The sequence below is a fragment of the Rhinoraja longicauda genome, chromosome 2 (genome assembly GCF_053455715.1).
Source record: "Rhinoraja longicauda isolate Sanriku21f chromosome 2, sRhiLon1.1, whole genome shotgun sequence".
NCBI classification, from domain to species: Eukaryota; Metazoa; Chordata; class Chondrichthyes; order Rajiformes; family Arhynchobatidae; genus Rhinoraja; species Rhinoraja longicauda.
Window position 1 is genome coordinate 51348858 of NC_135954.1, and position 15648 is coordinate 51364505.

The window sequence follows — 15648 nt, forward strand, 5'->3', positions numbered from 1 at the left end:
CTTTCTCATCTCTACTGTGAGTATTAAATCTGCCAGATTTCAAACCTGTGGTCATTCTGCAGAAAGCCCATTTGCAAACCTGACCTTTTACTGCAGGCTGACGAAACTCCAAAAACCGTCTTCCTTCCCCCACTGTGTGCTACCTGGACTCATACCCACTTCTACCCTTCACCCCTCCCCATCCACCTGTCTTCAAGCCTCACATTTCACACCTCTTTCATCTCATACTTTTGTCTCTTCATCTCTGGCCTTTATCCAACCATCTGCCTATCAACACCACCCCTCCCCTCACCTGTATCCACTATCACTCGTCAGGCTTTGTTCTGCCTCTCCTCTCTTCCAGCTTTCTCTTTCCCCCACCCCCACCACAATCAGTCTGAAAAAGGGTCTTGACCCAAAACGTCATCTATCGCTTGGGCAGCACAGTGGTGCAGCAGTAGAGCTGCTGCCTTGCAGCATTTATAGCGTCAGAGACCCAGGTTCGATCCCGACTATGGAGTTTGTACGTTCTCCCCATGACTGCATGGATTTTCCCCAAGATCTTCCTTCAGCTTACTCCCAAAGTCCATTTTTGAAAGTTAATTGGCTTGGGTTCGTTAACTTGATATAAGTGTAAATTGTCCCGAGTGTGTGTCGACTTGTGTTTAATGTGGAGGGATCGCTGGTTGGTGTAGACCCAGTGGGCCAAAGGGCCTGTTTCCACGCTGTATCACTAAACTAAACTATCCACGTTCTTTAGAGATGGTGCCTGACACGCGAAGTTACTACAACACTTTGCGTCAAAAGAAAGCGGTGTGTTTAGAGGCTGCTGGCGCGTTTTGAGAATAATATGATTGCTCATCACACTGAGGGATGCCTCTGCAACACAGGAGGACGTTGTTGTGCACACGCCAACTACAAACAGAACAATCTCATCAGCCCCATTCACCTCTCCACCCTGCAACATGTTCTACATCATGTCTGTGGGGTTTGGGGGAGATAATTTAGGTCAGAACTGGCTACGGTGACTATAAATTCAGAACTGGCTAACTGATAGAAGACAGAGAGTTGCGGTGGGAGGCAAATATGATAATTGCATTTGAATGGGCACATGGATATGCAGGGAAGCTATGGATTATATAGAGGAGTTAAGAGTTGATCTTGGTATTGTGTATGGCACAGGCATTGTGGACATTGTACAACAACTCCTTGTCGCGGAAACCCTCTAATCCAGACAGCATTCGGGCAAACCTCCTCTGCACCCTTTCCCAAGCTTCCACATCCTTCCTGTAATGGGGCGACCAGAACTGCATGTAATATTCCAAATATGGCTTAAGAAGGCCTACAGAGCTGCATAATGGCTTTTCTAGCTCTTACACTCAATGCCCCAAGCAATGAAGGCAAGCATACCATAAAACCTCATTACCTCCCTATCAACTTGTGCTACCACCTTCAATGAACTTGAACTGCAAGATCTGCACGTCCCCTCACATTCATTTTCCCAATTTGCTATACCTCACTCTAGCTTGGATCCATTGTTCACTTACTCCATCTGCCATTTCTCTGCCCAATGCATCTGCATTTGTGCCCAAGTTTTTATATATATATATATATATATATATATGTGTATATATATGTATATATGTGTACATATGTGTGTGTAATATATATATATATGATGATAAAACAGCAGAGTTTCCAACACAGATTCCTGTGGAACTCCAATGCTCACAGGCCTCCAGCCAGAATATCTTTGTTCTACCGCAGTCCTTTGTCACCTCCTCGAAAACCTTAATCAAATTAGTAAGACACGACCTGCCGTACAGCATGCAATGCTAGATATATCTAATTAGCCCATTGTCTTCTAAATGGGAGTAATTACCTTCTCAAAGAATTCTCCCCAATAGTTTTCCGACCACTGACATGATGCTGACTATCCTATAATTCCCTGGATCCTCTCTACTTCCCTTCTTAATCCAAGGAACAACACGGGCCAATCTCCAGTCCTTTGGGACATTGCCTCTGGCTAGAGAAGAAACAAAGATCCTCATCAAGACCCAACAAATCTCCTCTCTTGCCTCTCTCAATAACCTGGGATAGATCCCATCAGGCCCTGGGGACTTATCCACCATAATATTCTTCAAGAGCCTCAGCGCCACCTCCTTTTTGATCTCAAACTGCATAAGCATATTTCTTAACTTCAATCTTGCTGTCCTTCAAGACCTTCTCCTTGGTAAATATAAATGCAAAGTACCTCACCTACATCCTCCGCCTCCAACCATAGATACCCTCCTTTGTCTTTGAGCATTCCGAGCTTCTTCCTGGGACCCTTTTGTTTTTATCAGATCGTATGAAAAGCCTTAGGATTTTCCTTATCTTAACTCGCCAGTGACATTTCATGGCCCAGATTCTAATCACCTTGAGTTGTTCTTTCCTACTTGCTTTATATTCCCCGTAAGCCCTGCCTGATGCCACATTCCTAAACCTGATATTTCCTTTTTCCCTGTCCAAATTAAAACCTCCTGTTCCTTTACCTTGCCATCCTTATCCTTACCCACCCTCCTCACTGGAACATACTGATCCTGCACCTTAATCAGCTGGCCTTTAAACAATTCATAAGTGATAGGAGCAGAATTAGGCCATTTGGCCCATCAAGTCTACTCCACCATTCAATCATGGCTGATCTATCTCTCCCCCTCAACCCTATTCTCCTGCCTTCTCCCCATAGCCCCTGACATCCATACTAATCAAGAATCTCTCTATCTCCATCTTAAAAATATCCATTAATAGACAATAGATAATTCAGCCCTTCGAGCCAGCACCGCCATTCAATGCGATCATGGCTGATCACTCTCAATCAGTACCCCGTTCCTGCCTTCTCCCCATACCCCCTCACTCCGCTACCCTTAAGAGCTCTATCGAGCTCTCTCTTGAAAGCATCCAACGAACTGGCCTCCACTGCCTTCTGAGGCAGAGAATTCCACGCCTTCACCACTCTCTGACTGAAAAAGTTCTTCCTCATCTCCGTTCTAAATGGCCTACCCCTTATTCTTAAACTGTGGCCCCTTGTTCTGGACTCCCCCAACATTGGGAACATGTTTCCTGCCTCTAACGTGTCCAATCCCCTAACTATCTTATATGTTTCAATAAGATCCCCCCTCATCCTTCTATATTCCAGTGTATACAAGCCTAATTGCTCCAGCCTTTCAACATACAACAGTCCCGCCATTCCGGGAATTAACCTAGTGAACCTACGCTGCACGCCCTCAATAGCATTGATTTGGTCTCCATAGCCTTCAGTGGCATGCTACAGTTTTACCGTAATTTGACTGAAGAAGTTCCTCCTCATCTCCTTCCTAAAGGAACGTCCTTTTATTCTGAGGTCCTAGACTCTCCCACTAGTGTAACCATCTTCTCCACATCTACTCTATTCAATCCTTTGATATTCGGTAAGTTTCAATGAGGTCCCCCCTCATCCTTCTAAACCCCAGCAAGTGGAGGCCCAGTGTGGTCAAACGCTCATCATATGTTAACCCACTCATTCGTGAGATAAATCCTTTAAACTTCCACTGGACCCTTTCCAGTGCGAGCACATCCTTCCTCATGGGGCCCAAAATTGCTCACAATACTCCAAACAGTCTGACCAGCACCTTATAAAGCTTCAGCATCACATCCCTGTTTTTGTATTCTAGTCCTCAGCTCCACCCACAAGGTCTCTACATCTTCTAATCTTTAATACCCACAGCATTGAACCTACCAATTTCTAACTGTGTTACAAGCTCATCCACTTTGTTTCTTATACTACATGCATTCAAATATAACATCTTTAATTCGGCATTCACTACCCCTCCTCTCACATCTGTCCTGATTTTACCCGACCTTACTCTCTTATCCCTATCCCACAGCACTATTGGACTACTGTCATGAAAAGAATAACAGCAACAGTTGAAGATGTTGACTAGGCACCATATTCATGAGGGCATTTTGGATTGGACAATAGATGCCGGCTATACCACAGATAAATAAACAAAAATGCATTGCAAATTTGGGGCTGGGGCATTTAAATAGTTCAAAAATGAGTGAAAAAGTATGAATACACTAGTGATTGAACTGAAAGATGAAACAGACCTGAAAGGTTCAATGACTGACTGACTGACGGCATGGTCCGAGTTATCTTATTCAATAGCTTTCCAAAGTGGTGGTGCCAGTTGGGAGCTTGTGAATGTATTGCAGGAAGGAGGAGCAAATAAATGGAAAAGACTCAGTCAAGTGTATGTTTTGCTATTTACAAGTAATTGTTACTTGCAGATTTTCATTGATAACATTGCATAAAATAAACCCCGTAAATCTATTTGTATTGGAAGATATTTTCCTATTTAGCAACATGTTATTAAACAGAATCAAGGGAGGCTTAATGTGGTGGGTTTATAGCTGAAATACTCCTTCATGGTTTACTATTTTTTTAAACTATTTCAAGCCGTTGTTCCAGTTTGGCAGGGAATTGCCAGCAATTCTTTCACTATGTGCTACCCAAGGTCGGGTAGGGTGGAAGAGTGGTGGTAAGGATGACCTTGGGCAGTGGTCCAAATTTAATATGATTCAGCGCAATATTTACTTTCCCATCGGTTTGGCAGTTTACCTGAGCACATATAGTATATTGACTTAATAAACCTTTTGGCAAGGTGTGCCTTGATTCAGAAGTCTTTGTTTACTGAAAGCCATCACCAAAACTGCTTCACTACACTGATTAATGGAATCAAATTTATACTTGAGGCATGTAAAATATAACAGCTGAACACTTCAGAGAAGAATATAAATTTATCAATGTAGACAGCCCTCAATTTATAAAGCTTTATTTCTTCGGTTGCTGCACCTTGTCATATCAAAGTCATTCTAATCATCTGAATTGTATATTTTTATTGTAGTTTGAAACAATGGAGGAAAGGAACAAAGCAAATCACCATTTCATCTTTGACATATTCAGAGAACTGACTGAAAGAAATCAAGTGGGCAATGTCTTTTTTCTCCATTCAGCATTTTCAATGCAATGGCCATGGTTTATCTTGGTGTAAACAAATAACACTGCCCCCCAAACTACAAACGTACACATGATCACCATCTTTGATGGGGATGCAAGCCTGTTTTATTGTGCAGCCGTGTTGGACCGGGCCTTGCTTCCGGTGCAGAGCTGATCGGGACCGGACGGCGGGTGAGAGGGGGGGGGGGGGGGGGGCGCTGAGATCAAAGAGGGACGGTAGTTGGGGGGGGGGGGGGGGGGGGGAGAAGGAAGAGGTACTATATTGAATACTTTTGTAATTTTGTTGCCGACCTTTAGGTGGCAACTCTTGCATGCTTATACTGCATGTAAATAAAGTACTCCGTATACAAGGCAATAAAGTATCAATTGATCAATTGTTTTTTTTCTCATTGCCCGATTCTGATACCTATATCATTTGTATTCTCTTACCAGGTTGGGGATCTACAATCTGCTTTCAAGAAAACGCAATAAGCGAGTTTGGTAATACAACTGCGCATGGCCAAGTCATGGGTCATTCGGGATAAACATTCTCGCCTGCTGAGCCACTGGGTGTATACAGACCTGCTTTTCATATGTATTTTCCAGTTTTGCTTCTTCGAGGTAAGAAAATACTGTTTTCAAAACTATTAACTGTGTGTATTTATGATTTATTTGTACAAAACTACATTGATTTTGATGGTTTAATTGGCTTCTCCTTGGTCGCTTGCTGTCCCAAGTGTTCGGTGTGTGAGCGATTGTGACGATCAATAACACCCATTTTTTTATTGTTTTTGTTTTGGGGGGTGAAATAAAATGAAATGTATGATTTCTATAACTATCAATAGATAATAGGAAGAGTATTTGTGGGGTTTTCACCTCTTACTATACTAGTCCACGGCCACGGGCTGTGTGCACGTTTGTTGACTTCTGAATGGTTCTGCATGTACATGTGTAAGTAAAGTTGTGTAGTACAAAACTTCGTCACGAGTGTCCTGACTAATCCTGACTAATCAACGCAAAACCAAGAAGATTGCCAATGTTCGTATTCATGTTGAACGGGCCATAGGTCATCTGAAGTGGTTTAACATCCTGAGAAACACTTTACCCATCACTTTAATTCCATTTCTAGCCTTAGAGGGAGTACAGAGAAGGTTCACCAGATTGATCCCTGGGATGGCAGGACTTTCATATGAAGAAAGACTGGATAGACTAGGCTTATACTCGCTGGAATTTAGAAGACTGAGGGGGGATCTTATAGAAACATATAAAATTCTTAAGGGGTTGGAGAGGCTAGATGCGGGAAGATTGTTCCCGATGTTGGGGAAGTCCAGAACCAGGGGTCACAGCTTAAGGATAAGGGGGAAGTCTTTTAGGACCGAGATGAGAAAATATTTCTTCACACAGAGTGGTGAGTCTGTGGAATTCTCTGCCACAGAAGGTAGTTGAGGCCAGTTTATTGGCTATATTTAAGAGGGAGTTAGATGTGGCCCTTGTGGCTAAAGGAATCAGGGGGTATGGAGAGAAGGCAGGTACAGGTTACTGAGCTGGATGATCAGCCATGATCATATTGAATGGCGGTGCAGGCTCAAAGGGCCGAATGGCCTACTCCTGCACCTATTTTCTATATGTTTCTATATATTGATGATATTTTCACCGTTTGCATTATGTAATTTACTGCCTTCATTGATGTGTAAATGAGATGTTGTTGCACTTGCAAATCATTTTGATCGGAAGTTCAACTTTATGTTCAACCAGATTTGATATGAACTGAAATCCAGAACTGAATCAGCAAATGTACAGGTCATACAACTCTTAATTTCTTTCATTTCATTTAATCAATTATCAACCATTGTTTCAGTATACATTAGCCATTAAGTTACATGTATATATTTAGAAGTAGTTACACAGAGTTCCGCCCAATATGTACACACAGTTTAAACAGCGTTGCGTTTGTGATCACTAGCAACGCTCTTTGTTTATCCCGAATGACCTTTGACAAATCCCATGATTCCTTGCGTTTATCGAGATACCAAACTCGCTTATTGGACATTAAAAAAAACCAGATGTTTAAAATGGCTAATGTATGGTGAAGAGATTTATAATTTTCTCAAAGTATGCCTGAAGTGCCATTTCTCTGTCTCTTTCAGTGTTTAGGAATCAGGTTAAAAGTGTAATGGCAGAGCCTAGTTCAAGGACAGAGAACACCCTCTGTCATTTTGAAAAACTATACAGAAATGTTCAATCTTTCCTGGATAAACTGCTTTGTGTTTGAGGAAACTTGAATGTAACATGAATGTTATTAATTAGTTGTGGATTTTAATATTCCCATTATAGACTGGGGCCGCCATCGTGTCTAGGGCTGATTCGGGGTATAATTTGTAAGAGGTGTTCTGCAAAGTTTCCTTATCCAATAGACAAAGGAGAGGTCAAGTCACGTCAATTTTATTTGTCACATACACATAAATGTGCAGTGAAATGAAAGATTACCCACAGTCCACACAATCAAACAAAAAGAAACATTCATCACAGTGAGTCTCCTCCTCACTGTGATGGAAGGCCAAAATGTATTTTCTCTTCCCCTGTCGGCTTCTCCCGTGGTCAGGCTGTTGTAGTTGCCACATTCCAGGCCTCACCGGATGGTGAAAAGTCCGCAGCGGGCCGACCCAAGCGCCGCGATCCGGAGCAGGCGAAGACACCGCCGCTGCGGCTGCACGTCGGGGCGGTCGAAGCCCCCGCCGGGCAGAGAAAATCCCGAGGCCTATTGCAGGCCGCGCCCGGACGGTGAAGAGTCCGCGGCGGGCCGACCCAAGCCCCGCGACTCGGGGCGGGCGAAGACACTGCCACTGCCTGAGCTCCCGATGTCGGCCCCCACCCAGGGGGCTGCGAGCTTCCGACGTCCACGCGGCCGGAGCCTCCGCAGGCGAGTCCCAGCTGGAGGCCGCCAGCTCCAGGGGTTTGGCCGATGGTAGGCCGCAGAGGGAACGGAGACACGACCCAGAAACAAAAGGTCGCGTCTCTGTTCGGAAGACTTTACATTTACAGTTCCCGTCACCCACCCCTCCCCCATAGTATACAACCCCCCAAAAACAACATCACATTTACAGTACAACCAAGGCAAAAAAACCAACATATAAACACAGACAGACGGACTGCAGATATGCCACAGCTGCTAGGGCAGCACAGGTCAAAGCTTGACCTACTGTTCAGAGATCAGCAAGAGCTTCTATCCCTGTCATCGGTCTTCCCACAAGCTAGAGTGTAGTCCCGATCTTCCAACCTACCTCATTTCCGTGGCACTATAATGCTGTATTCTGCAGTCTGGTATTTTCCTCTTGGCTCTATCTGACATTTTTGTGCATGCCTTGATTGTAGTCATGTGAATTGAATTCTTTATTCTTACATGTGACAAGGGCGGTATGGTGGCACAGTGGTAGAGTTGCTGCCTTACAGTGAATGCAGCACCGGTGATCTGGGTTCGATCCCGACTACGGGTGCTTGTCTGTAGTGGGTTTTCTCCAAGATATACAGTTTCGTCCCACATTCCAACGACGTACAGGTTTGTAAGTTAATTGACTTGGTATAGATGTAAATTGTCCCTAGTGGGTGTAGGATAGTGTTGATCCACGATAGCGGGGATCGCTGGTCGGCGTGGACCGGGTGGGCCAAAGGGGCTGTTTCCGCACTGCATCTCTAAACTAAGTAACAGTGAAATTGTGCTTTCATACCTTGCCAAGGTATAGACAATAGACAATAGGTGCAGGAGTAGGCCATTCAGCCCTTCGAGCCAGCACCGCCATTCAATGCGATCATGGCTGATCACTCTCAATCAGTACCCCGTTCCTGCCTTCTCCCCATACCCCCTCACTCCGCTATCCTTAAGAGCTCTATCCAGCTCTCTCTTGAAAGCATCCAACGAACTGGCCTCCACTGCCTTCTGAGGCCGAGAATTCCACACCTTCACCACTCTCTGACTGAAAAAGTTCTTCCTCATCTCCGTTCTAAATGGCCTACCCCTTATTCTTAAACTGTGGCCCCTTGTTCTGGACTCCCCCAACATTGGGAACATGTTTCCTGCCTCTAATGTGTCCAATCCCCTAATTATCTTATATGTTTCAATAAGATCCCCCCTCATCCTTCTAAATTCCAGTTTATACAAGCCCAATCGCTCCAGCCTTTCAACATACGACAGTCCCGCCATTCCGGGAATTAACCTAGTGAACCTACGCTGCACGCCCTCCATAGCAAGAATATCCTTCCTCAAATTTGGAGACCAAAACTGCACACAGTACTCCAGGTGCGGTCTCACCAGGGCCCGGTACAACTGTAGAAGGACCTCTTTGCTCCTATACTCAACTCCTCTTGTTACGAAGGCCAACATTCCATTGGCTTTCTTCACTGCCTGCTGTACCTGCATGCTTCCTTTCATTGACTGATGCGCTAGGACACCCAGATCTCGTTGAACTCCCCCTCCTCCTAACTTGACACCATTCAGATAATAATCTGCCTTTCTATTCTTACTTCCAAAGTGAATAACCTCACACTTATCTACATTAAACTGCATCTGCCATGTATCCGCCCACTCACACAACCTGTCCAAGTCACCCTGCAGCCTTATTGCATCTTCCTCACAATTCACACTACCCCCCAACTTAGTATCATCTGCAAATTTGCTAATGGTACTTTTAATCCCTTCGTCTAAGTCATTAATGTATATCGTAAATAGCTGGGGTCCCAGCACCGAACCTTGCGGTACCCCACTGGTCACTGCCTGCCATTCCGAAAGGGACCCATTTATCCCCACTCTTTGCTTTCTGTCTGTCAACCAATTTTCTATCCATGTCAGTACCCTACCCCCAATACCATGTGCCCTAATTTTGCCCACTAATCTCCTATGTGGGACCTTGTCGAAGGCTTTCTGAAAGTCGAGGTACACCACATCCACTGACTCTCCCTTGTCAATTTTCCTAGTTACATCCTCAAAAAATTCCAGTAGACTTGTCAAGCATGATTTCCCCTTCGTAAATCCATGCTGACTCGGAATGATCCCGTTACTGCTATCCAAATGCTCAGCAATTTCGTCTTTTATAATTGACTCCAGCATCTTCCCCACCACTGATGTCAGACTAACTGGTCTATAATTACCCGTTTTCTCTCTCCCTCCTTTCTTAAAAAGTGGGATAACATTTGCTATCCTCCAATCCACAGGAACTGATCCTGAATCTATAGAACATTGAAAAATGATCTCCAATGCTTCCACTATTTCTAGAGCCACCTCCTTAAGTACTCTGGGATGCAGACCATCAGGCCCTGGGGATTTATCAGCCTTCAGTCCCATCAGTCTACCCAAAACCATTTCCTGCCTAATGTGGATTTCCTTCAGTTCCTCCATCACCCTAGGTTCTCCGGCCCCTAGAACATTTGGGAGATTGTGTGTATCTTCCTCAGTGAAGACAGATCCAAAGTGACGGTTTAACTCGTCTGCCATTTCTTTGTTCCCCATAATAAATTCCCCTGCTTCTGTCTTCAAGGGACCCACATTTGCCTTGACTATTTTTTTCCTCTTCACGTACCTAAAAAAACTTTTGCTATCCTCCTTTATATTATTGGCTAGTTTACCCTCGTACCTCATCTTTTCTCCCCGTATTGCCTTTTTAGTTAAAAGAGTCCCAATCCTCTGTCTTCCCACTCTTCTTTGCTATGTTATACTTCCTCTCCTTAATTTTTATGCTGTCCCTGACTTCCCTTGTCAGCCACAGGTGTCTCTTACTCCCCTTAGAGTCTTTCCACCTCTTTGGAATAAATTGATCCTGCAACCTCTGCATTATTCCCAGGAATACCTGCCATTGCTGTTCTACCGTCTTCCCTGCTAGGGCCTCCTTCCAATCAATTTTGGCCAGCTCCCGCCTCATGCCTCTGTAATCCCCTTTGCTATACTGTAATACCGACACTTCCGATTTTCCCTTCTGCCTTTCCATTTGCAGAGTAAAACTTATCATGTTGTGATCACTGCCTCCTAATGGCTCTTTTACCTCTAGTCCCCTTATCAGATCAGGATCATTACACAACACTAAATCCATCCCATACACAACATTACATCCCTGAATTTGTATACAAGCCTTCTCAAAATAAATGCTAGCATTGCATATGCATTCTTTACAACCGATTCAACTTGCAGATGAACTTTTTGGGAATCCTGCACCAGCAGTCCCAATTCCCTGTGTGCACCTTAGATTTATGGATTATCTCCCCATTTAGAAAATAATCTACTCCTTTATTCCTACTACCAAAATGCATGACTCCACACTTTGCTACACTATATTCCACCTGCCACTTCTTTGCCCACTCTCCCAACCTATCCAAGTCCTTCTGCAGAGTTCCTGCTTTCTCTACACTACCTGTCCCTCCACATATTTTCATATCATGCGCAAACTTCGCCACAAAGCCTTCAATCCCTTCATCCAAATCATTAATATACAAGGTGAATAGCAGCGGCCCCATCAGCGAGCCCTGCGGAACTCCGCTAGTCACTGGCAGCCAACCAGGAAAAGCCCCCTTTATTGACATTCTTTGCCTTTGCCATCCAGCCAACCTGTTATCCATGCTAGTATCTTTCCTATGATACCATGGGCTCACATCTTCCTTAGCAGCCTCACGTGCAGCACCTTATCAAAGGCTTTCTGAAAATCTAGGTAAACAACATTGACTGACTCCAGCATACACTCCAGGCAATGTCATGGTCTACTGGGCTGCTGTAATCCTTACCCTCTAATAGGCTTCTGAAACCATGACTACAAAAGAAGAGTCAAGTTGCTGGAAAAATACAATCATTGTGTGCCTCTGTAATATCCACCATGTTCACTGGAAAAGAAATCAAGCCAACATCGCAAGCATTCGGACACTAGTTAGTGGGCTACAATTGGACGGCTATGTGGTTCACATGCCTGCCTCAAAACAGGTTGACTGTTCAGACCTATGCCATGGAAAGACATTACCGTTGCGAAAGATTCAAGAATGTGCTCAAAAATTCTTTGAAGATATAGGAGCATCCCTACTGACTCCTGGGAATCTTTCACTGTTCCCTAACAAATACTGTGCTTCACTGACAGTGATTAGGCAGTAATTGGAGTCAGGGCTTTAGATCCTGAGGGGAACCTGGCACAAAATTATTTCTCAGAATTAATTCTGGAGCTTTACACTGAAGTGATTTATTACAGGTATTCAGGTGGGTGGGGAACAAGCATCTAGATTTACAACATATCTTTCCTGCTGTGCTTGAGAGAGACAAGGGTGTAGTTTACACCAGAACACCTGGCGTGAAACACAGAAACCAGCTTAATTTTGGGGGGGGGGGGGGGGGGGGGATGGTCGGACAATGGAATCAATAGTGTGATAAGGTATATCCAACATAACCACGATCATAAGCAGTTGACAAAGTTATCTGGCATGTGTCCAGCTCCCAACAATGAATAAATGCCAGTATTTTCCAGTGCCATTTTACATCAAAGAGCACTTCCCATTAAGTCCTATGAGTTCTGTGATGCTGAAAGTTCATATGTGTGTGAAAGATACATCCTCTGGATGCGCTGGGATGCATCCTCAGTGATGTGACCTAGGGTCATGGGGTGTTTCGGGTCTCACAACATCAGACACCGTCGCCCAGGCAACCCAGCCGGGGTTGATCAGGCCCCAACTTGTGTCCCAGCAGCAACTGTCCACGGATCAGCCCTCTTAATAACTACTCTGCAGGGCTTGGGAAACTCTGGTGCATGGAGGGACTGGGCTCTGTGGAGTGAGTCCTGGCTGGGCTCCTCCTGCGTCTCACCAGGTTCAAGGCCTGTGCGCTGCACCTCTTTCTCCTTCGAGCATTTCATTCTTGCCTGATGGCATAAGGCCTTTCCATAGCTTATTGGGTTTCTTTCTCACGAAAGACACAGACTGGGGTACCAACCCATCCTGTCCCGGAAGCCGTCTTTCCGTGCCATCAACTGTCTCTCCAGTAGTCACCAAACTATTATTGGTTGTCACCCAGTCTATTCCTAGGTGCCACTGGCTGAGCCAGACTTCAATGTGAAAGATACATCCTCTGGATGCGCTGGGACGCATCCTCAGTGATGTGACCTGGGGTCATGGGGTGTTTCGGGTCTCACAACATCAGACACCGTCGCCCAGGCGACCCAGCCGGGGTTGATCAGGTCCCGACTTGTGTCCCAGCAGCAACTGCCCATGGATCATAAAATGACTGAAAGGGAGGCACGGGGAGGTGAGCTCACTGTTTCATTATTAGTACCTTCTCATTCCTGTCAGTGCAGTGGATAAGAGGGCAATTATCTGCTGCGCCCAAGAGCAAAAGTGAAGAGAAGCTGTCGACAGGCAGCAACAGATGCATTGTCAACTTGCACCTGAAGCAATGCTTGTTCCTTAACCAAACAAGTTAAGACCAAGTGAATGTTTGAACACAAGTGAATTGTCCTTCAATTGCTACTGATATACCAATAGAGATCATCAAAGGAGCGCACCGCGGCAGCAGCAGTGGGAACGCAGGTCAGTGGGAAAGTCGGAAAAAACACCGAGGGAAGCGAGGGGGGGTTCGGAACAGGCTGAGAACCCAAGCCTTACGTCCACCTCTGCCCAGCATACTTCTGGCCAACGTCCAGTCCCTGGAGAACAAGCTGGATGACCTCAGGGCAAGGATCAGATTCCAGAGGGACATAAAGAACTGTAACATCCTTTGTCTGACTGAAACATGGCTGACCCCGCTGGTGCCTGACCAGGTGATCTGCCCATCCGAGTCCTTCACTGTTTTCCGGGCGGACAGAACGAAAGAATCTGGGAAATCCAAGGGCGGAGGAGTCTGCTTCTTGACCAATAATAACTGGTGTAATCCTGGGAATATTAAGACGCTTTCTCGTTCCTGCTCGCCGGACCTGGAACATTTAACTATCCTATGCCGACCATTCTACCTACCCCGGGAGTTCAGCTCGGTGATCATCACAGCCGTCTATATCCCACCGCATGCGGACACCGACGTGGCACTGTCCACCCTACACGATGTGTTGTGTCAACACCAAAACAAGAACCCTGATGCGGCTGTGCTGGTGGCTGGAGACTTCAATAGGGGAAATCTCAAAAAGGTCATGCCCAACTTCTACCAACACATCACGTGTGTCACCAGGGGGGAAAGAACTTTGGACCACTGCTACACGCCGTTCAGGAAAGGCTACAAGGCCGTTTCTCTCCCTCCTTTTGGGAAATCTGACCACGCTGCCATTTTCCTGCTGCCGGAGTACAAACAACGGATAGTACGGGAAGCGACAGTGACGAGGGACGTAAAGCGGTGGGCTGACCATTCAGAGGCCATGCTGCAAGATGCACTGAGCGAAGTCGACTGGAACATGTTCCAAGCAAGTTCCAGAGACGTAAATGAGTTTGCGGAAGCGGTTACGGACTTCATTGCCACAATAGCCGATACCATCATCCCCACGGTAAGGGTCAGTATCTTCCCTAACCAAAAACCCTGGGTGGACAGGTCTATTCGCGTGGCCTTGAATGCTCGCACCGCTGCTTACAACTCCGGCCTGGCATCCGGCAACATGGACGACTACAAGGGAGAGTCCTACCGACTGCGAAGGGCAGTGAAGGATGCAAAAAAGAGGTACCGGGACAAGATGGAGTCACAGATGGAGCAGCAGGACACCAGGCGCCTTTGGCAGGGGCTACGGACTATAACTAGCTACAGGTCCAGCACCCCCTCAACCGGAAGTGCCGGCTCCTCCTTAGCTGATGACCTGAACTCTTTTTACGCACGGTTTGAGACGGGTAACACCACCAGCTCGCCGTCTAAAAACAGCACCGAAGGGGCGCTGGCTAGCGAGGCTGGAGGGGGATCCACCGCCGGGGATGTGCACACATTCTCGGTGTCCGAGCATGAGGTGAGGTGGGCTCTGACGCGTGTGAACACGAGGAAAGCTGGAGGCCCAGATGGTATATCTGGGCGAGTACTAAAGTCTTGTGCTACTCAGCTTGCTCCAGTGCTCACCACAATATTCAACCTCTCCTTGGCAAAGTCCGTGGTCCCTGCATGCTTCAAAAGATCCATCATTGTACCGGTGCCAAAGAATGCCTCTCCAGCGTGTTTAAATGACTACCGACCGGTGGCCCTCACCTCGGTTGTCATGAAATGCTTGGAGAGGCTAGTCAAGAAGCACATCTGCGCCCTCCTTCCTCGCAACATGGACCCACTACAGTTCGCATACCGTCCGAACAGGTCCACGGATGATGCGGTCTCCCAGGTTCTACACACCGCTCTCTCTCATCTGGACAGCCAGGGGGGCTATGTGAGGATGCTGTTCATTGACTTTAGTTCAGCATTCAACACAATAGTCCCCAGCAGACTGGTTGAGAAGCTGCTGGAACTGGGGCTTAGCACCCCTCTGTGTGCCTGGGTCCTGGACTTTCTCACTGCCAGGCCCCAAGTGGTCAGGATGGGGGAACACACATCTAGCTCCCTCACCCTGAACATAGGATCCCCCCAGGGCTGCGTCCTTAGCCCCCTACTGTACTCCCTGTACACACATGACTGTAGGGCCAGGTTCAGCTCAAACTCCATCATCAAGTTTGCTGATGACACTGTGGTGGTGGGCCGGATCTCCAAC